Raw genomic sequence first — 23,611 nt, 5'->3', positions numbered from 1 at the left:
ACCCAGTGGTGATTTCTTTCCACCTTGAGCAAGAACAGGAGAGTATGCCCATCTCTACTCTCATTAAGTACAAAGGATCCCTTAGATGGTCGATTGCGGACCTCAAGGGAATTGACCCTTTGATTTGTACTCACCGCATTCATCTTAAAGATAATGTGAAGACCCCATGACAACCACAACGTATACTAAATCCAAACATGAAGGAAGTAGTTAAGGCTGAGGTTCTTAAGCTATTGGATGCAGGTATCATATACCCAATATCCAATAGCCAATGGGTGAGTCCAACTCAGGTGGTTCCTAAGAAGTCTGGAATCACCATCGTAGCCAATGCCAATAATGAACTCGTGCCAACTAGGATCACTACTGGTTGGAGAATGTGCATTGACTATAGGAAGTTGAATACCATCATGAGGAAGGACCACTTTCCTTTGCCCTTTATCGTTCAAATTTTAGAAAGGCTAGTTGGTCACTCTTACTATTGCTTCCTCGACAGTTATTCAAGGTACAATCAGATCGAGATAGCCCTTAAAGATTAGGAAAAGACCACATTTATATGTCCTTACGACACATTTGCTTACCGAAGGATGTCATTCGGGCTATGTAATGCCCCCGCCACTGTTCAGTGATGCATGTTGAGTATTTTTTCTGACATGGTGGGGCAATATTTAGAGGTCTTCATGGATGACTTCTCGGTCTTTGGTCCATCCTTCAGCGAATGTTTGGAAATTTTAAAAAATATGCTAAAGTGATGTGAGGAAAAGAACTTAGTACTAAATTGGGAGAAGTGTCACTTCATGGTTCTTGAGGGAAGTGTCCTTGAACACATCATCTTGTCCAAGGGAATTGAGGTAGATAAGGCTAAAATTGATCTTATCTCTAACGTACCTCCACCCAAGAACATACAATATGTGCGATCTTTCCTAGGACACGCCAGGTTTTACAGAAGATTCATAAAGGACTTTAGTCACCTCTCTCATCCTCTATGTAATCTACTTCAAAAGGATACACCATACGAGTGGACTGAGCAATGCCAAGAAGCTTTTACTAAGCTTAAGGGAATGTTAACCACTGCACCTATCATGCAGCCACCCAACTGGAGCCTTCCTTTTGAACTTAGGTGCGATGCGTCTAACTATGCTCTTGGGGCAATTTTAGGCCAGAGAAAAGAAAAGAAGTCCTACGTTATTCATTACACAAGTAGAACTCTAAATCCTGCCCAAGTGAACTACTCGACTAAAGAAAAGGAATTCTTAGTTGCAGTGTTCGCTTTAAAAAAATTTAGGTCCTACTTGATCGGATCCAAGATCGTCATTTACATAGATCATGCAGCGCTTAAGTATTTTCTTTCTATGAATGATGCTAAGCCTTGCCCGATAAGATGGATTCTCCTACTCCAAGATTTTGATTTGAAAATAAAGATAAAAAGGGAGTAGAGAACGAATTAGCTGACCATCTTTCCCGCCTTGATCTCTCTGATTTCCCTGAGACGACACATAAATGACATGTTCCCTGATGAATAATTCTTCAAAGTCTCTCATTCACCTTGGTTTGCTGATATTGCTAATTATTTTGCCACAGGTTTCACGCCAACACATTGGATTGTGCAAGATAAGAAAAAAAATTCTTCGCTGAGGTTCCTAAGTTCTTCTGGGATGATCAATATTTGTTTAAATATTGCCTAGACCAAATCTTAAGGAGATGTGTGTCAGAAAATAAACACCAAAGTGTCATCTCCTTCTGTCACTCTCAAGCCTGTGGTAGTCACTTTTCTCCTAAAAAGACCATGACCAAGATTCTGCAGTGTAACTTTTACTGGCCCACTATGTTTAGGGACACTCATGAGTTTGACAAAGCTTGTGAGCATTGTCAGAAGTTCGGAGTATTGCCCCATCGAAATATGATGCCTCTAAACCCTATTCTGATCATTAAAGCATTTGATTGCTGGGGCATCGATTTTATGGGACCATTCCCCTAATCCTTTGAGAATTTATACATTCTGCTAGTAGTAGACTATGTCACTAAACGGGTCGAAGCAATTCTATGTCGGAACAATGACCATCAAACGATCATTAAGGTTTTAAAAGAGAACATCATTTCCTGGTTCGGAACACCACGAGCCATCATTAGTGATAGGGGCTCACATTTTTGTAATAGGCCATTCGCGAACTTAATGAAGAAACATGGCATCTCCCACAAAGTGAGCACTCCATACCACCCACAAATAAGTGGGCAAGCTGAAATTTTCAATAGGAAAGTTAAACACATATTGGAAAAGACGGTTAACCCTGACCGTAAGGATTAGTCAATCCAATTGACCGATGCCTTATGGGCTTACCGTACTGCATTTAAGACCCCTATTGTAATGTCTCCCTTTAGACTTGTCTATGGGAAGGCTTGTCACTTTCCTGTGGAGTTGGAACATAGAGCTTACTGGGCAATCAAAAAATTAAATTTCAACCTGGAAATGCTGGCTCGCTACGCAAACTTCAGTTGAATGAATTCGAAGAAATCTGGAATGATGCGTATGAGAACTCGAGAATTTATAAGGACAGGATGAAGGTGTTTCATGACTGGCACATTCTTCGAAAATCATTTACACCAAGTCAGAAAGTCATCTTGTATAATTCTCAGTTACATCTCTTTCCGGGAAAACTCCAATCTCATTGGACTGGCCCCTTCACTATTGCCAATGTTTATCCTCATGGGGCTACTGAGATAAAGAATCTGAACAATGGCAATGAATTCAAAGTAAATGGACATCGATTAAAGCCATTTATTGAGAAATTTGATTTAGAGGACATGTTCATACCTCTGATTGATCATGTTTACCATGATTGACCTCCTAATTTGATAGAGGTATAGTTAGGTTTATTGCTTTCATAGAATTTAGGATTAGGATAGTTTTCTTCTGCTATTTTAGGATAGTTTGCTTTCTGTTTATTTAAGATAGTTTATTTTTCGGTTGTTTAATTCTTGTGCTAACCCACCTTCATGCTGAGATCCTTTGGAAAAAGCCTCAAAATTCCTTCATCAGGTACTATCTTTCCATCACTTCTCCTTCAATTACATTATCTCTTTTGCAAATCATTCTTATTTCTTTTACATTGAGGACAATGTAGATTTTAGATTGGGGATGGGAGATTAGGTAAACTAATTAGCGTTTTCTTAGTTTTGAGCAAAATTTGTAAAATTTTTGAAAAAAAATTCAATGTTTATCTGTTTGGAAAGTGATAAGTTGTGTATTTAAAACTGTTTTGAGTATAAAGATAAGATAGGAAGCAAATTTTGAATTATTAGAGTTTGATCAACTAAGTACCCTATCACTTATGGTCCTTGCACTCAAGTGATCAAGAGGAAGTTTGAATATTATGTTAATCTAAATCACAAGACATTCAAATTATTTTCTGTGAATAGTACTAGATTTTTTAATTGTTAGTATGATGATTATTAAAAGATGTTGAGAACCAAGTCTGGAGAATTTTATCCACCTTAAAAGAAGAAAAGAACAAGTTAAAAAATAAGAGATTGACAAAAAGGGTTATGTATGGTGAAAAGATTAAACAAGTCTGAAAAAGAATGAAAAATCTGAAAGAAAAGAGAAAAGATGAAAAGACAATGAATAAAAATTAATTGTCGATATAAAATTAAAAACTAAAAAAAGAAGGAAAAGGGGATAAGTTCAGTACTTGAGTTTTCAACCAATCTTGAAGTGATGAGCATGGCTAATATTATGAAAAGATAGTATTTTCACTAAGCACGTTGAAAAAAAAAACTTGATATGTGAACTATGTTCTGACTTAATGGTTAAATAACATATTTGATTGGTTGCTTATGTGATTTGGTTCTAGTTTTTAAAATCTCATTTTCTCATCTTGAGTCTACTCATTCATACTTGATTACACAAAAGATTGTTTTCTGAAAAAGGTTTGAATATTGCGCATTGAAGTTCATTTTTCACATATTTTGCTCGGGACTAGCAAAATGCTGGTTGGGGATTGTGTTGAGGGTCAAATATTGCATATTAGACCCCATTTATTACTTGGTTTTATGAACATGATAATATTTAATGTTCTATTTTAATCATGTTTGTGTTGCAAGGTGAATTTAAGAGCTTAGATTGAAAAGGATGCTAAAAGCATGGATTTGACGCTCAAGAATCACCAAAGCCAAGGATGGATCTTATGAGACCATGAATGAAGAATTCACATGCTAAGGATCTAAGAAAAGTAGGTGAGGAATGAAGAGCATTGAAGACTTGAAGTAAAGAAAAGAAACCCTAAAAATCTGCCTCCTTCGACTAGTCTAAGCCCTCCTTCGACCAATCGAAGGCTTCTGCTCGACTAGTCGAAGATTCCTCAACTCAAACTCCAGTGACAAAATCCTCAAAAATCCCGTCATCCTCAACCATTCGAAGGTGCCCTCGACCAGTCGAAGGATTTCCTTGACTCGTCTAAGGTTACGGGGACAGCACACGGACTGCGTAAATTTGAGGCGGTTTTCGGATCTTTCTAACTCAGTGCGAAAGTTTGTGTTACAAAACTATAAATAGGAGTCCCTTGGATGTTCCTAGGCATCTTCTAGGATTTGAGGAGTGGAGCAAAAGCGTGGAGAAGTCGTCGTCAAGAGTTTTTTTCCTTTTCCTTAGTTATTTTTATGTTTTATTAAGAGATTTTAGTTCAATCATGTCTATGGTTGGCTAAACTTCTTAGCTAGGGCTAAGAGGTGAAGCTTGTAGCATGATAGAATATTTTCTATTACTTTGATTCATGTTTAAGTTAAACTATCTTTGATTCTATTTTGATATTTAAGAAATACTTTCAGTTTTTAATGGTTTGTTGTGACTCAAATTACAATATATCTGTGATAGCTTTGAGTATTTTCTTTTCATGTATTGAGATTGTGAAATTAGGAAATGTTGTTGTTCACCATCATCCCATGGGCATGGTTGGGTGATGGAATCCTACCTAATCTTTTCAATTCTCTTATAATTAGTTGTAGGATTGGTAAATCTTGTTGTTTACCTTGTCCCCTGGGCATGGTTTTGTGATGGAATCACTTCTAGTTCTCACACCTCTCCTCCATTGAGAATTAGGTCAAAGGAAGTTCAGATTTAGCTTTACTAAGAGATCTTCCAATTGGATAAGATGGGACTCTGATTCCAATTGTCTTTGAATCAAGCATAGATCTCCCTGCTCTCTACAAGTAGATCCTTGGAAACCCTAGTTACCACCTTTAAATTTATTAGTTCTAATTACTTTATTCACAATTACTCTCTCTTTAATTTCTTAATCAGGTTTCCATCTTCTTCTAGTTAATTTCAGAAACGTACAAGTTTCAGCCCCCATGGATTCGACCTTGGTCTCACTAAGATTATTACTGCATCGCAACCCTACACTTGGGGTTGTGAACAAGTTTTTGATCCACAGGGACTAATCTCGTGAGTATTCTGAATTTAACTAGAATTAGAACTAGATGAAGATGTAAATCTAAATCTGAATTAATTGAGAGAGTAATTGTGATTAAAGTGATTAAAACTAATAAATTTAAAGATAGTAACTAGGGTTTCCAAAGATCCCCTTATAGAGATAAGGGAGCCCTCTTACATGATTTAAGTCACACGATTGGAATTGGAGTCACATCCTATCCAATTGGAAGATATATAATTAAGATCAATCTGAACTTTCCTTGACCTAATTCTTAATAGAGGAGAATTGTGATAATTGGAAGAGATTCCATCACCAAACCATGCCCATGAGACGATGGCTAACAACAGGATTTACCAATCCCACAATCTCAAAATCAGGAAAAGAAGATACTCAAAGCTATTACAAATCTACCGTAATTTGAATCACAATAAACCATTAAGAACTGAAAGTATTCGTCTAAAATCAAACTAGAATCAAAGAAGGTTCAATATAAACATGAATCAAAGTAAAAGAAATATCTCATCACGCTACAAGCTTCACCTCTTAACCCTAGTTAAGAGGTTTAGCCGACTATAGACATGATTGAACTAAAATCTCTTAATAAAACATAAAAACAACTAAGGAAAAGGAAAAAAAAACTCTTAACGATGACTTCTCCACGCTTTTGCTCCACTCCTCAAATCCTAAAAGATGCCTAGGAACATCCAAGGGACTCCTATTTATAGTTTTGTAACACAAACTTTCGCACCGAGTTAGAAAAATCTGAAAACTGCCTCAAATTTATGCAGTCCATGTGCTATCTACGTAACCTTAGACGAGTCGAGGAAAACCTTCGACTGGTTGAGGATGATAGGAAATTAGAGGATTTTGTTGTTGGAGTTCGAGTCAAGGATTCTTTGACTAGTCGAGCAGGAGTCTTCAACTGGTCGAAGGAGGGCTTAAACTAGTCGAAGGAGGTAGATTTTTAGAGTTCATTTTTTTTCACTTCAAGTCTTCAATGCTCTTCATTCCTCACTTGGTTTTCTTGGATATTTGTATATAAATTCTTCATTTTTGGTCTTCTAAGATCCATCCTTTCGCTTGGTGATTCTTAAGCGTTAAATCCATGCTTTTAACATCCTTTTCAATCCAAGCTCTTAAATTCACCTTGCAACACAAACATGATTAAAATAGAACATTAAGCATTATCATATTCATAAAACCAAGTAATAAATGGGGGATAATATGTAATATTTGTGTATTCTGAATTTAACTAGAACTAGAACTAGAAAAAGATGAAAACCTAACTTTCATAAGTTCAATCCCTGTGAATTCAACCTCGGTCTTACCAAGATTATTACTACATCGCGACCCTACACTTGGGGTTGTGAATAAGTTTTTGGCGCCGTTGTCGGGGACTAATGGTTGCGTTTTTCTGAGATTGGCTAGTTTTAGAATTAGTTTAAGATTAGAGTTTTTCTATTTTCTATTTTTAGGATTAGGTTTTTTAAATTATTTTAGAAACTAACTTACTTTTCTAATTCTAGGTTTAAAAACTTTCTTTTTCTGTTTTTAGAAACTAACTTTTTCCTTTTTTAGAAACTTTCTATTTTCTATTTTTAGGAAAAAGAAAAAAAAATTTGTTTTTAGAAACTAGGTTGTTTTTTTTTTTTAGAAACTAATTCACTTTCATTTTTCTTTTGCAGGATCCTAATATAGATCTCCTCCAGTCTAGTAACTTCCTTCTAACTTCTCCCCTACTTACTTTCCATATTGTTGTAGGATTTTTCTTTTATTTTTTGGGATTAGATTCAGAATTAGGGTTCCATGCAAGAGTGTGAACATCAGTAAGCTGAGATAGCTAAGAGACATTGGGAAGGGATGTATGATGATTATGATAGGAAACAGCCTATGTCTAAAAAATTTTCTGAAAACATCATCGAGAACCAAACAGAATACAATGCTCCATCGGTTAAGAAATCCTTACGTGATCATATGCGGGAGAATAATTACACCCCACGGATTAAGAAAACAGTACATGAGTGTTGGGGTTATCATAACTATGGGAGTGAGAATTATTATCACTCATCAGACAAGAAGAAAACAATGAGATATTATATTATGGGTGATAATATGTACCAATAACCATTAGATTCTCCCACCTATGACCCGTATGATTATAATCAGTGGAAACATCAACATTGGAGAGATGAACCAACAAGAGATTATAGTGATTATTCTCTTGGATCTCCTGCCTTTGAAATCTAACCAAAAACGATCCAAGAGAATTCACTTCAGACACTCATAAATGCATAAGAGCAATTCAATTAATATGTCATACAATCATGTGAATTGCTCAAATCCTCAATTCAAATAATTCAGTCACACCTTATGGAGGAGGAAGAGGCTAGGTTATCCCAGCCTCAACGCAATTCAAAAACATAATGCGAAGAAAGTGATCCTAACTCACTATAGTAAGTACTGAAATTGAGAATGAAGAGTTGGAATGTGTTAACAAGCATATGGTTCAATTTCTTAAAGAGTCAATCTCGATGACAGTCTAAAGGAATGATCAATAGACGTGGGTGTCTTTCAAATATAATGATACTAACACACTTCACTGACATGACACACTTAGTTTCAATGATAAGGAAGAGGTTAGTTTATTCGAACCTCAACCCAATCTAGGAACAGAATATGAGGACAGTAATCCCATTCCACATGTGTACTACACTGAATTGGAAGATGATGAGTATTGGGATGAAAATCATGAATGTATAGCTCAAATCTCCCTAGATTTAATCTCACGTTTGGCCCATATCAAGGATCAAGAGGTTCATGATGTTGTGACCATAGTGATCTACTCCACTCATCTGACATGACTGATTTAAATGTGGAGGATGAATCACTTTCAACTAACCCTTCTAACTTTTATGAGGTATGTTTAGACCACTCCCCTGAATTGAATGATGATATGACTCGGGAGATGGATGAGTTGCTTGATCTGACTCTAGAATTTGAAACCATCCAGTTAAGGCCATCATCTGAGTTGTAAATCCTTGACAATACAATGCCTTTATTGAGTAGTACCAATGAACAGAGTCTTCACATCAATTCTTCGCCTGTTGATTTTCAATCTACCTATGTAAGGCAAGACAAGATACATCCAGTGACGATTTATTCTCACCGTGATGAAGAGCAAGAGATCATGCTTCCATCCACTTCCAGAGACGATGAAATCCTTAAGCAGATCATCACAAACTTCAATGTGGAAAATGAGTCACTCTTAGCTAAATTTCTCAACTCTTTGGACGATTGCTTGGCACACTTTGCAGACTAAAATGATCCGATAATAAAAGAAATGGCGGATGCCTCGCAAGACAATACCTTGCTAGCTGCCATGGACCGAGAGAACCCTTATTCTGAAGCCCCTCCTTCCCCTGATCTTAAATGTTTACCATTAAAGGAGGAGGAGCTGGAAATTAAACAAGAGCCTGAAACTTCGGAATGTGTTAAGACTACATCATCTGCTAAGAATTTTTTTGAATTTTATCTACTTGTAGTCTCTGATTCACCATGGGCTAGTAACTCTGAAACTTTCTTTGTCACAGGTGAATCATATATACTTTAGGCACATCAGGAGATTAAAAGGAAACCTTATACTGAGGTCCATAAAATTCTCTAAAAATTCATGCCCAGGGCATCAAAGTCTACTGCAGAAGGGGTTTTTGGATGATCTTGTTGAGAAACCTATTAAGAAATTTATCAAGATATTGGCAGGAGGAGGAACCTTGTGGCATAACTGAGTAGTTTTTCTCTTACTTTCCTAGTTTAGGATTAGTTTATTACTTTCAGGGAATTTAGGATAGTTTGCTTTTAGTTGTTTTAGGATAGTTTTCTTATCGTCAGTTTGAGTCTTTTGTGTTAACCCATATTTCACACCGAGATCATTGGAAAAGCCTCAAAATTCCTTCTTCAGGTACTACCTTTCCATCACTTCTCCTTTACTTTTGTTGTCTCATATGCATTGCATGCTTATATCTTTTACATTGAGAATAATGTAGATTTTAAGTTAGGGGTGTGGATTAGGCAAGCTAATCAGTGTTTTCTTAGTTTTTGAGCAAAATTTATGAAAATTTTTCTGCAAATTTTGTAAATTCGAGTGATTTTGAAGTTCATCCATGATTTAGAAGTATAGGATACTTAATGTTAGTGATTTATGACTCTTGGATTCAATTAGTTGTTAGATCTCACAGTTAAGTTCGAATTATTAATCCATGATTTGAAGTTTTAAACATTGATTGAGTCATGATTTCATATGTCACATCTAGCTTTCACAATAAATCTTCAGTCAACATTTAATTGTTAACTTGGTGATTATTAAGCATGGAAGTAACCAACGTGGGGAATTTGTCCATCATGTTCAATGAGAAAAATTGAAAAGAAAGAAAAAAGTAATACCCAACTAAAAAACAGTTGTCATTGAAAACGACTACCTATTAAAGATCTTTAAAAAGGTTGACATAGCGTGAAAGACATCAATGGAAAATGACAATGAATAAAAAGATGAACTGTAAGACAAGTTTTAGTTTAGGTTTTGGTTGTCTTAAATGCTCTTCTGATTATCAATGTTATCATGAAAATGAAGAACTGAACCTTTGATTGTGAAAAGTCTAGACTTCACTATGCACCCATGGAACTCAATGTTTAGAATTGTTGTAATTAGAAGATTAATGCTTTGAACTTGAGTATGAGATTTCCTGTGTGCTAGACTTTAGGAGGAAATACTGTTGAATACTAATGTATCCTAGATTTCTATGGAATGGATTGTCTTCAAAACCACTTGAACTTATAGAAATTATACAGTGGTTTTCAAAATATCGTTCACATGTTTTGCTCGAGACTAGCAAAATGCTGGTTAGGGAGTGTGTTGAGTGTCAAATATTGCATATTTTCCCCGATTTATATCTTGGTTTTATGAACATGATGCTGCTTAATGTTACATTTTATACATGTTTGTGTTGCAAGGTGAATCTGAGAGCTTGGATCGAAAAGAATGTTAAAAGCATGGATTTAATGCTCAAGAATCACCAAGGCAAGGCATGGATCTTAGGAGACCAAGATTGAAGATTTCAAGACCTCAAGATCCAAGGAAAGCAAGTAAAGAATGAAGAAAATCAAAATTTTGAAGTGAATTTGTGTATGCTTTGACTAGTATAAACTCTAGCTCGACTAGTCGAAGCTTCGACTGGTCTAAGTAATGCTTCGACTCGTCTAAGCTCCTGCTCCACTAGTCGAGGAAACTTCGACTCAAACTCCAGCAACATGATCTTTTTAATTCATGCGATCTTCGACCCGTCAAAGGTGGTCCTCAACTAGTCAAAGGTAACCCTCGATCAATTGAAGGTGGTCCTTGACCAATAGAGGGTTATGCAGGTTTTGCGTGGACTGTGTAAATTTGAGGCGGTTTCCAGATTTTTTCAAGTCGGTGCGAAAGGAGGTGATGCACAACTATAAATAGGAGTCCCCATGGCATCCTTAGGCATCTTCTAGGGTTTGAGGAGGAGAGCAAAAGGGTGGAGCCACCGTCCGAGAGTTTTTCTTCTTCTTCCTTAGTTGATCTTTTTGTTTTGTTTAAGAGTTTTTAATTCAATCATGTCTATAGTTGTCTAAACCTCTTAGCTAGGGCTAAGAGGTGAAGCTTGTAGCATGATTGAGATGTTTGCTTTGTTGTGATTCATGTTTTATTGAACTCTCTTGGATTGTATTTTAATTATGAAGGCATATTTTTAGTTTTTAATGGTTTGTTGTGACAAATTACAATAGATCTGCGATAGCTTGAAATATCTTCTTTTCCTGAATTAAGATTGTGAAATTAGGAAATCCTGTTGTTCACCATCGTCCCTTGGGCATAGTAGGGTGATGGAATCCTTCCTAACCTTCACAATTCTCTTATGATTGGTTATGGGATTGGTAAATCCTGTTGTTTGCCTTGTCTCCTAGGCATAGTTAGGCGATAGAATCACTTCGAAATCCTCACAACTCTCATCAATTGATGATTAGATCTATTAGAAGTTTAGAGATCTGACAAATCTCTTCTTACCAATTGGATAAGATAGGACTCTGATTCCAGTTGTGTCCTTGAATCATGCAAGGTAGCTTCCTAATTGCTATAAGTAGATCCTTAGCACCCTAGTTATCACCTTTAAATTTATAAGTTTTAATTACCTTATTCAAAATCACTTTCTCAAATATTTTAGATTTAGTTTTTCTTCTTCTTCTAGTTCTACTTGTAGTTACTTTCAGAAGACACACAAGTTCAGTCCCTATGGATTCGACCTCGGTCTTACCGAGATTATTACTGCATCGCGACCCTACACTTGAGGTTGTGAACACTCCACCCAGAAATCACAATATAAGTGAACTTCGGAAGATGAATAGAAAATCAACATTTAAACCTCTGCTTCACCTGAAAATCATATCGTACGTGAACTCCGTAAGATGGCTAAAAAATGATAAGAGAACTCCTGCTCCACCTAAAAGTCATGGCACAACTGAACACCGCAAGATAAAGAGAGAATCAAGAGGAGCATTCCAACATTATATGAAAATCATATAAACTCCGCAAGATGGCTAGAAAATTGATAGGCGAACTCTCATTCCACTCAGAAATCATAACGAACTCTGTATAATAGGAATTAACATACAAACATTTACTTCACCCAGAAATCATATTGTACATGAACACCACAAGATGACTAGAAAATTAATAAGCGAACTCCTGCTCCACCCAGAAATCACAGTACGATTGAACATCGCAAGATGAAGAGAAAATCAACATACAAACTCTAGACCACCCGGAAATCATATCATACGTGAACACCGTAAGATAGCTAGAAAACCAACATATAAAACCCTACTTCACCTGCAAATCATATCGTATGTGAATATCACAAGATGGCTAGAAAATTGACAAATGAACTTTAGCTCCACCTGGAAATCACCATACGACTAAACACCACAAGATGAAGAGAGAATCAACATGCGAACTCTGGCATCATTTAAAAATTGTATGAACTCCATAAGATGGCTAGAAAATTGACAAGCGAACTTCGACTCCACCCGAAAATCATAACAAACTCTGCGTAATGACTCGAAAGTCAACAAGATATATGAATATAACCAATAAGCTACAAAAGGGTGTTAATGTTCCAGCAAAGCCATGAGGGGCAAATAAGTGATTCAAGCCGCATAGGAAAAATATGTGATCCAAGCCATGTAAGGCAATGTGTGATCCAAGCCGCGTAAGTCAAATATGGACTGCAAGATGGTAAGTTCATGATAGGTTCCATTCCTTCCATCACTTAATCACAAGCGGCAAACATCCAATTAATTAACAAATGTACAACTAAAGATAGCATGTTATCATCAAATCATTTATGCTTGTTATAATTAAATAGAGATGTCTATCATCTAAAACAGGAAATAATTGCGTAACAATTTAGCATATTCAATAGTGACGTAAGTAACTTAATGAGAGAAATCAAAGCATCATCTATGACTAGATAGATAAATTTAAGTGAGAAGCTTAAAGGGTGAGTCCTCACCTTAGTCACGCAACCTAGCTGTGTGTCCTCCTAGATAACACGAATGCGGCCCGATAGTGTTAAATCTACTCGATTAATATGTGACCACGACCCAATTAAAACATCAAGAAAAATAGTTAGTACTTAGCTTCTAAGGTCAATACACTCAGTGAAAACTCACTGACTCAACTCAGTAACAAACAAAGGAAATGGGTTTTGATTTACCTTGACTTAATAGTTTAAGTTGGCGATTCAACACAAACTTAGCCAAACTTAGCTAAACTCAGCTAGAACCAACTAAGTCAACTTGATCGAGACTTGGTATGCAAGGAACAACTCTCCTTCTTTCTCCTCCTTACTCTCTCTCTCTCTCTCTCTCTCTCTCTCTCTCTCTCTCTCTTTCTCCTCACCTCACCTTTTACTAGAATGTCTAGCTAGGCTTAGACCAGGCCCAAAACCAACTTGCCTCGGCTAGACTCGGTTTCAGTCGAGTCGACTCGACAGCCACTAAAAACCCAAACTCTCTCCCTCTCTCTCCTTATCTTCTATCTCCCTCTCCTTTCTTTCTTCCCCCTCTTTCTTTCTACTCCTATTGCTGGAAATGTCCAGTAAGAAGCCTGACCTGAATGGATTGGACTAGTCAACTCAAAACGTAGTCCACACCCAACGGAGTCGGGTACACTCGGCCCAATGCAGCTGCCCCCTCATAATCTCTCCTCTCTCTCTCCCTCTACTCATTTCTCTTCTTATTAGACCAAATAGTGTCTGGGCTAGACCAGATCGCACCCAACTCGGTCCGGACTCAAATCGGTCCGGACTCAAATCAGACCTTAAATAGCTTGGTGCGGTAGTGGAGAGGAAGAAGAATGAGGACAGTGTCTCACTCTCTCATTTTCTTTCTTTCTCCTTCCTTCCTTTCTCTCTTCTGCTTCCTTCTTCTTCCCTGCTTTTCTTTTCTTCTTCTTTTACTGCAATGACCAACAGTGGTATGGACGGACCGACTTGATCACCAAATCGCACTAACAAGTCAGTGGGTCGCGGCTCGGGCAGGCCTAGTGCGGCACCACTCCTCCCTCTCTTCCCTTATTGCTCCTTTTCTAATGTTCATGTAGGGTCGGTGACCAAACTCAAACAGAAATGGGTCCGAGTCTAGCTGGTGCGGCACGATAGCACTCACAACTCTCTCTCTCTCTCTATTTCTCATTCTCTTTCTTCTCTTTTCTTTCCATTTTTTGGGAATGGGTTGCCCAAACAAGGACTCTTTATAATTCTCCTTAATCATTTTCGAATGAAACTAATCTCTAGATTAGTTGCGGTTTGATAGCTTTGAATGATTAAAGATCTCGAATGGCGCACACGATCCTTCATGCATGGCCCTTATCAGACACCAGGGATGATCTTCTGAGCTCTTGGTCCACCTAATGGACAACTCAGATTAATGAATGGGCCCCATAATCGGGTGATGGGTCTTTCGAATGGACGGAGAAAATGACTTGGATGATAATGATGGGACTTCAACGGATGGCCAATCACGTGATCTGATGTGCATGAATGGTGTGGATAAGTCCCATGATCGCTGTGGGACCCTCCAAATGGATGGTTATTAGCCTTCCTTGATGGTTTGGCTTCAACAGCGACAGCGGGTGAAAGCTCGGTTGGCTATCAAGAAGCCCTAGCATGGAGGGTTAAGATCAACTTAAGATGTAAGGTTAGGATGGGCTATGGAGGAGGCTCACAGATTGCCAGCGTGTAAAGGCATGAAAAATGGAAATTTTCTATTTATAGAAAAATGGTTGCACATGGCTTTCTTGCACCCGTGATTGTGCAGCTGCATGTGTGATTCATCAAGTGAAACTCTGGGGGTTCGGTTTAAATCTCCCTCTCTCCAAGATGGACGGTTCGGATCCTCCATATGGAGATTGAAGGTGGGCCATCATCTGCAAGAACGGATGACATTCGTTCAAACCATCGCTGGCGGGAATTCAAAAGAAGGAAGAAAACCTTCTACTTCAGGTCAAAGGCGTTTGACCGGAGTTCTCGGCTCGGTGCACAATGGGTCTACACCTGCTATGTACATGCACTACGCAGGGTGGGGTCCATCGTGGTTATCTTAGTGGATTTGCTCCGTCCATCAGACTATATAGGTCTTATTAGGACATTAGACCAAAGTTCAAGTAGATCCCAGGTTTAGTGGTTTATAGGACCCACAATAATGTTAGAAAAATCTGGCCCATCCATCAAAACCCATGGGTCCAGGTATGACCCCTGACTAAAGATCAGGCCGGTCCAAAACTCAGGTGGGCCATACTTTAAAATCTCAAACTTTAATCGCGGATTCTCGATGATCTGATGGTCAGATCCTTCCAAATCTATTCACTAGCACACCTAATGGTTTATAATCAGATTTAGGGTAGATTTGACAGGTTTTTGTATACTTAGATGGTCCTACACCTCGATTGTTCTCATGATTGTGACTTTCGACACCTTTATCACTTCAAAATAGGTTAAATTGAAGCATATAGGTGAAGTCTAATGGTGAGTTTGGATTATTAGATCCTTGAGTAGATGATGAGAGATCCTAATCCACCGATCGACCTTAAATCCAACCATTGATCCTATGCTTAGAAGTTTAGATGGCTCAATCTACAGATGCTAGTTACCCCAAACGGTCGAGTTTAAAATAGAGTGTGTGAACATTCGCATAAATCAAGTTTGCATTTATACCACATTAGGTTCTCCAGGTAACACCCAAGCATTGAAAGTACGAGGTGTTACGCAAATGTTGTTGGCCAAGATGAGGAGAAGAAGAAAGAAGAAGATAGAAGGAGAGATGTGCGTCGGGATGTCGGGCCTGACTCAGTTAAGTTAAGTCAAATCCCAGAGTCGGTTGTAGGTGATGCAAGTCTGTCCAGGACCTGTAGTTGTCCAAGGAGGGAGAAGTCGAAGAAGAAAGGGAGGGTCGGGTGGTTGTTACACCGATATCAAACGAGTTGACTCGTCAAAGTCGCTGTCAAGTCATGTAACACCCCGTACTTTCTATACTCGGGTGTTACCATGAAGACCTAACTTAGTGCTTGCACAAGCCTGACTCATTTAAGCATTCACTTCACTCTAACATAAATTGGATTAGTAAGAACCATCTTCATCCATAGATTAAGCCATCCAACCATGGATTTACAAAAAAAAAGGACTATTACATCATTAAGGAACTCACATCGAAGTGTAAAAGACCAAATCCTGGGAATCCAATATGTAAGCCCCATATCTTAGACCGTACCGTTCCATAGGCTTCCGCGGTCTTCCCGGTCAAATTCCGGCAACCTTCGACCCTTAATCGGTATTTGCGCGTGACCTGGATTCTCATGCCATCAACTCGAGTCGACTCAACCTAGGACTCGTACCTTAACGACCGCGTCGTCGCCGCGGTTCCGATGCCGCGACTCGCACGCTGATGCGATGCTCTGGTTGGGAGATGTGGGCCAGCGTTCGGTGCGAGGAAACGCCGCGCGTGCGAATTCCGAGGAAATCTCTACGAGGTGTCACATCAATCAATCAATCCCATCAATCCCATCATGTCAAGTACACATCAACTTTCACCCTTTCCCAAGCAACCCCAAAGTCAAAAAGCTCTTACACAAACCCATACCTCTCTTGCAACTTTTGCCAAAAAAGTCAAAAAAGCTTCTTACACCCATCCCTCTCTCCCATCCATCACTCCATCACCCATCACTCCCTCTCTCTCTCTCTCTCCCTTACAAGTCTCTCTCTCATTTCAATCTCTCCTAAGCAAGAGAATCTCATACATATGAGTCCTCCCATGGTGAGAAAATTGCATTTGTGAGGCCCACCTTTCCTACCCCTTCATCTCTCATCTCAACCATCCATTTCTCATCTTCTTCCATCAAAGAGAAGCACAAGGAGCTAAGGAAGCCAAGGGAGCAAGAAGATCAAGTGGTGGGTGTTTTGTTAGGGTAGATTTTGATGTTTTTAAGATGGGCCAAGTGAGGCCAACCGATCAATGGTTTGGATCTCACTTTGGACCCTAAGATGTGGCCAATGGCCCACATGGATCGTCATGATCATTCCATGATGGGGCCATTCTCCATGGACCCCATCATGATGTTTACTTCCTTGCATGCTTAGGGTCATCTAGACCGTCTAGTTTAGTGGAGAAGGGATCTCCACCGTTGGATTTCGATTTCATGGATCCGCATGTAATGGGACCCACTTGATGTATGATTTAGTGCAAGGGAGGGCCCATAGTGCCGGGGTCCCTCCATCACGCGGGTCTCACTCTCTATCTCTCTCTCTTTTATTTTATTTTATTTTTTTGATGATAATGAGGTTATGTGGCCCACTTGAATGGACCCCACCATGAGGTAGGTACTTTATCCAAACCATTTATAAGTGGGGCCCATCTTATATGTGTAGGACCCATGCCATCCATCACTTGGTGGCCCACCTAAGCAGGGCCCACCTCAAACATGTATGCCAAGTCCAGCATCCAGGGACGCTGGACGTCTGCTGGAAGACACACAAATATGAGCTTCTTCCCAAGCTTTGGAATGGTCCACTCATATGGGTCCCACCTTGATGTATGTATTAAATCCACACCATCCATTCCTGTTTCAAGCCCTTTTTAGGCGTTGACCCGAAAGATGGGATCAATCAGACCTTCGGGCGGGCCATACCATACCAAATGGTGGTTTTCACCATTGAAACCTTCCCTGATTTCCTATACGCCAAAATAGGTCCGATATTGGACTTGTTTTGCTCGTGCTGAGCCATGGAATGCCATTGGACGGTGTGGATTATCAAAATATGGACCCCACCTGTAAAATCCTCAGAATAATTGAAATAAAAAAAAATAAAAACTAACGTATCAGCAGCTGCTGCGACGGGCGACGTTCAAGCAGCCACCCACGGCTGTAGCTGTGGGCCCCACCTTGATGTTTATACACCATCTAATCCGTTCATAGGGTGGGCCAGTACCTGACGTGGGCCCACCCCAAAAATCAGCCTGATCCAAGACTCAGGTGGCCCACACTGTAGGAAATAGTGGGATTGAGCCTCTACCTTTGAAAACCTTTTTGGGCCCATAGAAGTTTTGGATCAGGGTGAAATTTGTTTTCACCCTTCATTTAGGCCCGCTTGGCCTTATCAACGGGTTGGATGGCATAGTAACGTTTTGGTGGGCCCCACATGGAGCCCAGCAATGATGTATGTGTTTTATGGTCACCGTCCAGGCGGACGGTGGGGCCAGCAACGATGTAAGTGTTTTATCCCCACCGTCCCTAGATGGTGGGCCTGTGATGGTGTGGTGCGTGCGTGTGTGGTGCGTGCGTGTGTGTGTGTGTATATATATATAATATTATATTATATGTAATGTATATATATTATATATTATATCATATATAATATAAAGGTGGGGGGGGAGGCCCATTTCAGTTCACTTGTGGGCCATGATTGAGGCCCACTTTGATGTATATGCAAAGCCCATGGGTCCAGGCCCATTTAATGCATTAGGGGCCCATGGGTCGAGGCCCATTAAGATGTAATGGGGCTAATGGGTTGAGGCCCATTTGATGCACGTATGGGGCCCAACTGGCGAGGCCCATTTGATACATATAAGGCCCATGTGAGTAGGCCCATTTGATGTACATATGGGGCCCAATTGGTGAGGCCCATTTGATGTTTGAAGGCCCAATGAGATATACCTAAGGTTCATTGCAATGTGCAGTCCCAACATGATTTATGTAATGATGTTTACGTCAGGGCTATGCCTTGGGAGCAATGGTGGTTTGACGTCCACATTGCAAGTATAGTGTGGTTAAATGTCCGCATTATGACTTTTCCTAGGGCCCATTGTTAGGCTCGTACGTCTGATGTGTAGGCCGTCTAGGCCCATCTTTGTTATGATTATCATCCATCATATTTAGCATGTTTAGTTCCATGATTCATGACCATATGCATCATACGTATGCTTGATATGAGGAATGACTGATCATCGCATATGCCTTTGGGCAGATTGTTTAGGGGCTCCCGTACAGGGGGTGTTGCCCTATATGAGCGCACGATACGCGCAGGATTGCTGTATGACTAGATAGTGTGATTCATGCATTCGCATTGTGTGATATGGTTACTGTACGCCCTAGCGACATCAAGGTCGTAGCCTCCACAAACGTATCGTGGTTGGCAGGATTGGATACCGAAAATACTGTTCTACATGGGGTGCGATAGATATCCCTGGGTGAAAGTCCCTAAACCCTTATGGTACCAGGAGGTTGCTCCAACGTCTAGACTGAGTGGATGCATGAGCTCTGAGTGCCGATTACCAGACGGTTGTGCTTTCCACTATGTCGTGGTCGGTTGGAAGGGGGTGCGGCCTTACCCACCCGAGAGTAGGGGGCAATGCTAAGCTGAGTCTGACCAGCTCGAGGAATGGGTCCGCTATTGACGAGCCGAGCCCGATATTGGCAGGCGGATAGTGAGGTCTTTTCCACTCACCTTATTGTTCGTGATGGGGCGGCAATCTAGCTTGGAGTGTACTAGACCCCGGTGATATTCCAGATTTGAGCCGTATTGACATGTGGACTTAGATGAGGATTTGTATGCTTGAGTTGCATTTCGCATTGCATGGCCTTGGTATGGCCGACATCATTCTTTGCACCGCATGGCCTTGGTACGGCTAATGGTATTCTTGGCATTCATTAGCATGTTCCGCATTACTCTGATACTGCATAACTGTATTATCACCTTAAGCATACACTTTCACCACCCTCTAAGCTTTCTATAAGCTTATGCACGACTGTTGCGTGCAGGTGACGTTGGATCGCAGCAGCGCTGAGGCTTAGGCGCGTGGCAGATCATTTTTGGAGTTTTGTTCATCTTCATTGTATTTCCCTTATGCTCATTGTACTTGTAAAGTTTTTTATTATAGTGGAAATGTGATAGAGTTTTTGGTTGTTGTTTGTGGGTTATGCCTTTGGTTATGCTTATTACGAATCAAACTGATGTACAAAATCCTCCTTGTAGCATCCCAGGATCGGAACCTGGCGAATGGGCGCTGGGAGCCGAGAATGGGGTTCTACGGAGGCTGTCGGCGCTGGATTCGGCGATTGGGAATTTTGTGAGCCCGGTTTCCGAGTTTGGGGCGTGACACAATAGGGATGAAACATCAACTAGATATTTGATAGATTAACTAAGCCATATGAACTCAATTTTGGGATCCAGATCATTGATCCGCCATCCATTAGTCATTAATGTCTAATCAGATAAAACCCCCACCCTAATGTAACAAATTGACTATTCAATCCCATATTAGCTATTAAATTCCATGTAATTAGTCCTATAACCCAAAATCATCGAGAACTTCATTTTATGGAATGAATTGACCAATAGATTTTCACAGATCGTGGATTAACCATAAATTTAGAGATCATGACCATATATCTTAGAAATCAACTGCAAAACCCAATTTCCGCATGACAAGGACCCATGAATGAATGTAATTAACCTTCATCATAGAATATGTGGCCTCGATTATTAGGTCCACCTATGGTTAGGCTAACATCACTCAATATAGAGATCTAACATTAACCATCTAGATTAAATGATTTAATCACTAAATCCACCACTAACTAGTCTCGATCAAGTTCAGAAACCCTATGTTTCAAGTAGATCAGATTTAAAATAGATCTAACCATTGAGTTATAAAAAAAACTTCCATAGATGCTCAAATTAGAGAATTCTGACCCACCTAAGCTATGGATTTGCCTTATCATTAGATGGAACATATAAAAGGACCAATAGAGTTAATTTGACGGTTCGGATTAGTCAATCTAACCATGTAGACCCCACACTGATGGTGTGAGTGTACACCAGTGGATGCGCTCATGCGGTACACATGTAATGTCTTAGAAAAATCTATACAAAGACCTGAGTACCACCTTAGGCAGAAATCACCCAGGACAAAAACCTTTAGAAATTAGACGAGGATTAACTAAGTGATAAAGTATATTACCTATGAAATTAGCACTAATCACTTTAAATACGATCCATAAGACCCGAAACGAGTAGAACAGTTAGCGCTACATTACCTTAGAACTTAGGATCCATCTCAAACCCCAGTTGCTCTTGGGAGAGCTTTGAAACTCCGTATCGGACTTGGACCGCACGTCGAAAGTTTGATGACTGTGAAACTATATCATTATGACCACCTTGCTGGATTTGACTACCACCTCGAAAATCAAGTCCTAATTGTATTTAGAAACGCACAACTTGAGCCCGGAGCAAAGTGGCTGAGAAACGCGAGTTTCTTTAAGAAATGAACTGGGACTTAAGTGAATTGAGTCGTTTCACTTGCAGGCCAAATCTAAGGATTCAGACCATTGGAATCTGACCCAATTATACCCTCGGATCAGGGAAAATTTCCAACACATGTCAGTACACTTGTGGCACTGATCGAGTACCGGTGACTGTTGAACTGAAACTGGTCCGCCACGGTTGATCTGTAAATCCGATCGGACCAAAAACTCAGCTTGACTTAGATCCAATGTCAAGGAGCTTGAGTCCGACCGCACACAGAAAAGGGGCCTCCAGAAGTGCTCCATTAGATTGAAACAGATGCTCTTTGGCAGAGCCAGACTTTAAGGATAATGAGGAAGCATTCTCATATATGCAGTATTCCGCCAGGTTTACGTAGACCGTTCTGAATCAACTGGGCTTCAGGATTCATGCTTTATAGAGGACTACCACTCTTTTGAAATTTTATATTTTGAACGATACTTATATTTATTTGACCTGGCAATGTATTCATACTCTAGAGATCGGAAACGGTCTATACGTTTTATCTATGCTTATACACCTCTTTTAGTCTTCCGCTTGCGTAACTGAACTGTTCTGGAGTATGAATTACTATTTTGGTATGATCCCATTCATGTTTATACGTACTAACATAAACAACATTCAATCACCATCAATTATGTTACATAAGTGATGTGTTGGAACTCGGGAGTTGGGCATTTGCACGACCCCCGATTTTCAGGGCGTTACAAGTTGGTATCAGAGCATGATTTGGATTAAACTGGACCTGAGTTATGGTCACACAACGTACACTAACATATTTTGACGTAGGAGGGTGCGAGAAAAAGTAAAAAAACAAGCATAGGATTCTCAGTTTTGCCAATCGGCGAAATTAACCGATATCGATCGCCGAGATCGAGCCCGTACCCCTCTGTGATCGCTTGAGATGACCCCTGATCACCCCTAGACCATCAATCAATGGGTTTAGACCATGATTTACCCATCCTAGCCTTTAATAATCGATAAATGCAAATATAAATCAACAAGGAACCCGAAACGACTCAAAAGGGAGTCGGGGGCCAAATGGGGCATCTCCACGGGGACCCAGAATGGGACCCACATGTTTTTAGGACCCAAGGGGTAGGAGGACCTTGCCCCACCGGCAACCCCTCGCCAAAAGGTCCAGAGGTCGACGAGGACCTCGCCGGTTCCGCGAGGCCTTACCGCCTAGCGGGCCTTGCCGGTGCGGGCCGACGCCCTTAGGGCATTGTGTGGCCCACTATTTTGGGTTGGGATGTTTTAAAACACCCCCATGGCTGCCCCTCTTCATATCCCACCCCTCTTAGCTCTCCTTTTCTCAAGAAAATCCAAAAATCTTCACTCAAATCGCCCCTCCAAGTGCTTCTCCTTCAATTTTCGTGCACCACTCATGCCACCCTTTCAAACCTCTCTCTCATAGCTGTTCACCTCCTTCATTTCCTTTTATTTGAGCATCCAAACCCCACTTTGTATCTCAAATCTGGGAGAACCCAATAAACCATTCCATTTCCCTCTTTTCTTCCCTTTTCCATAGCCTTATTCGAGCTTGTTACGGCCATATTCTCGATTCCCACCATTCTTTCTACCATGGGAAAGAAAAGGGCTCCTGTGGATGAAGTCGGGCCTAGTCGTCCTACTCGTTCAAGGAGACAGAGGGCCGCTGCCGCAAGTTCAAGTGTCGATCGGGAGATAAGGACCAAGTGTGAGCTTAATCCCAAGGCTCCCCTCGAAAGGATTCTTCTGACGGATATGTCTCATGGGAGATTTCATGGTCGCAGGGTCCTTTTTAAAGCTCATGTGGATGAGAGAATCTTTGGGAAATATCTGTCGATGGACCACCTAGTTGAGGCCAGGTGGGGTCCTGTATTTGAGGGTAAGTACCGTGCAAATGTGGGCACTGTCCGAGCCTTCTACGCCCACATTCGAGAGCCTACGCTGGAGCCCTTGCAGTTCAGGATCCCAGTGGGTAGAGATCGGGAGGCCACAATTGATGTTGGGTTGATAGCTCAGCTTATAAAAATGTCGCTTAGCGAGGTCCATGCATGCGAGAAGAATCTGAAGAGTGCACGTGAAAGGAATCGCTGCACGCATTTTCTTTGTGGTCGACTGGTTCATTGGCAACCAAGCAATAGTCTCCTGATGTCTAATATGACAGACAACTTCCGCTTGCTTCACCACATTTTCACGTTCAATTTCTACCCTAGGTGGAGCAATCGCAGCGAGTGCACGCGCCTGATGGTAGATTTTCTGTACCAAGTGGGACAGGGAGAGAAGTTT

This window comes from Magnolia sinica, chromosome 3 (assembly GCF_029962835.1).
Source record: "Magnolia sinica isolate HGM2019 chromosome 3, MsV1, whole genome shotgun sequence".
Classification (NCBI taxonomy): Eukaryota; Viridiplantae; Streptophyta; class Magnoliopsida; order Magnoliales; family Magnoliaceae; genus Magnolia; species Magnolia sinica.
The sequence above is the reverse complement of the archived record's forward strand: the minus strand, read 5'-3'. Positions refer to the sequence as shown.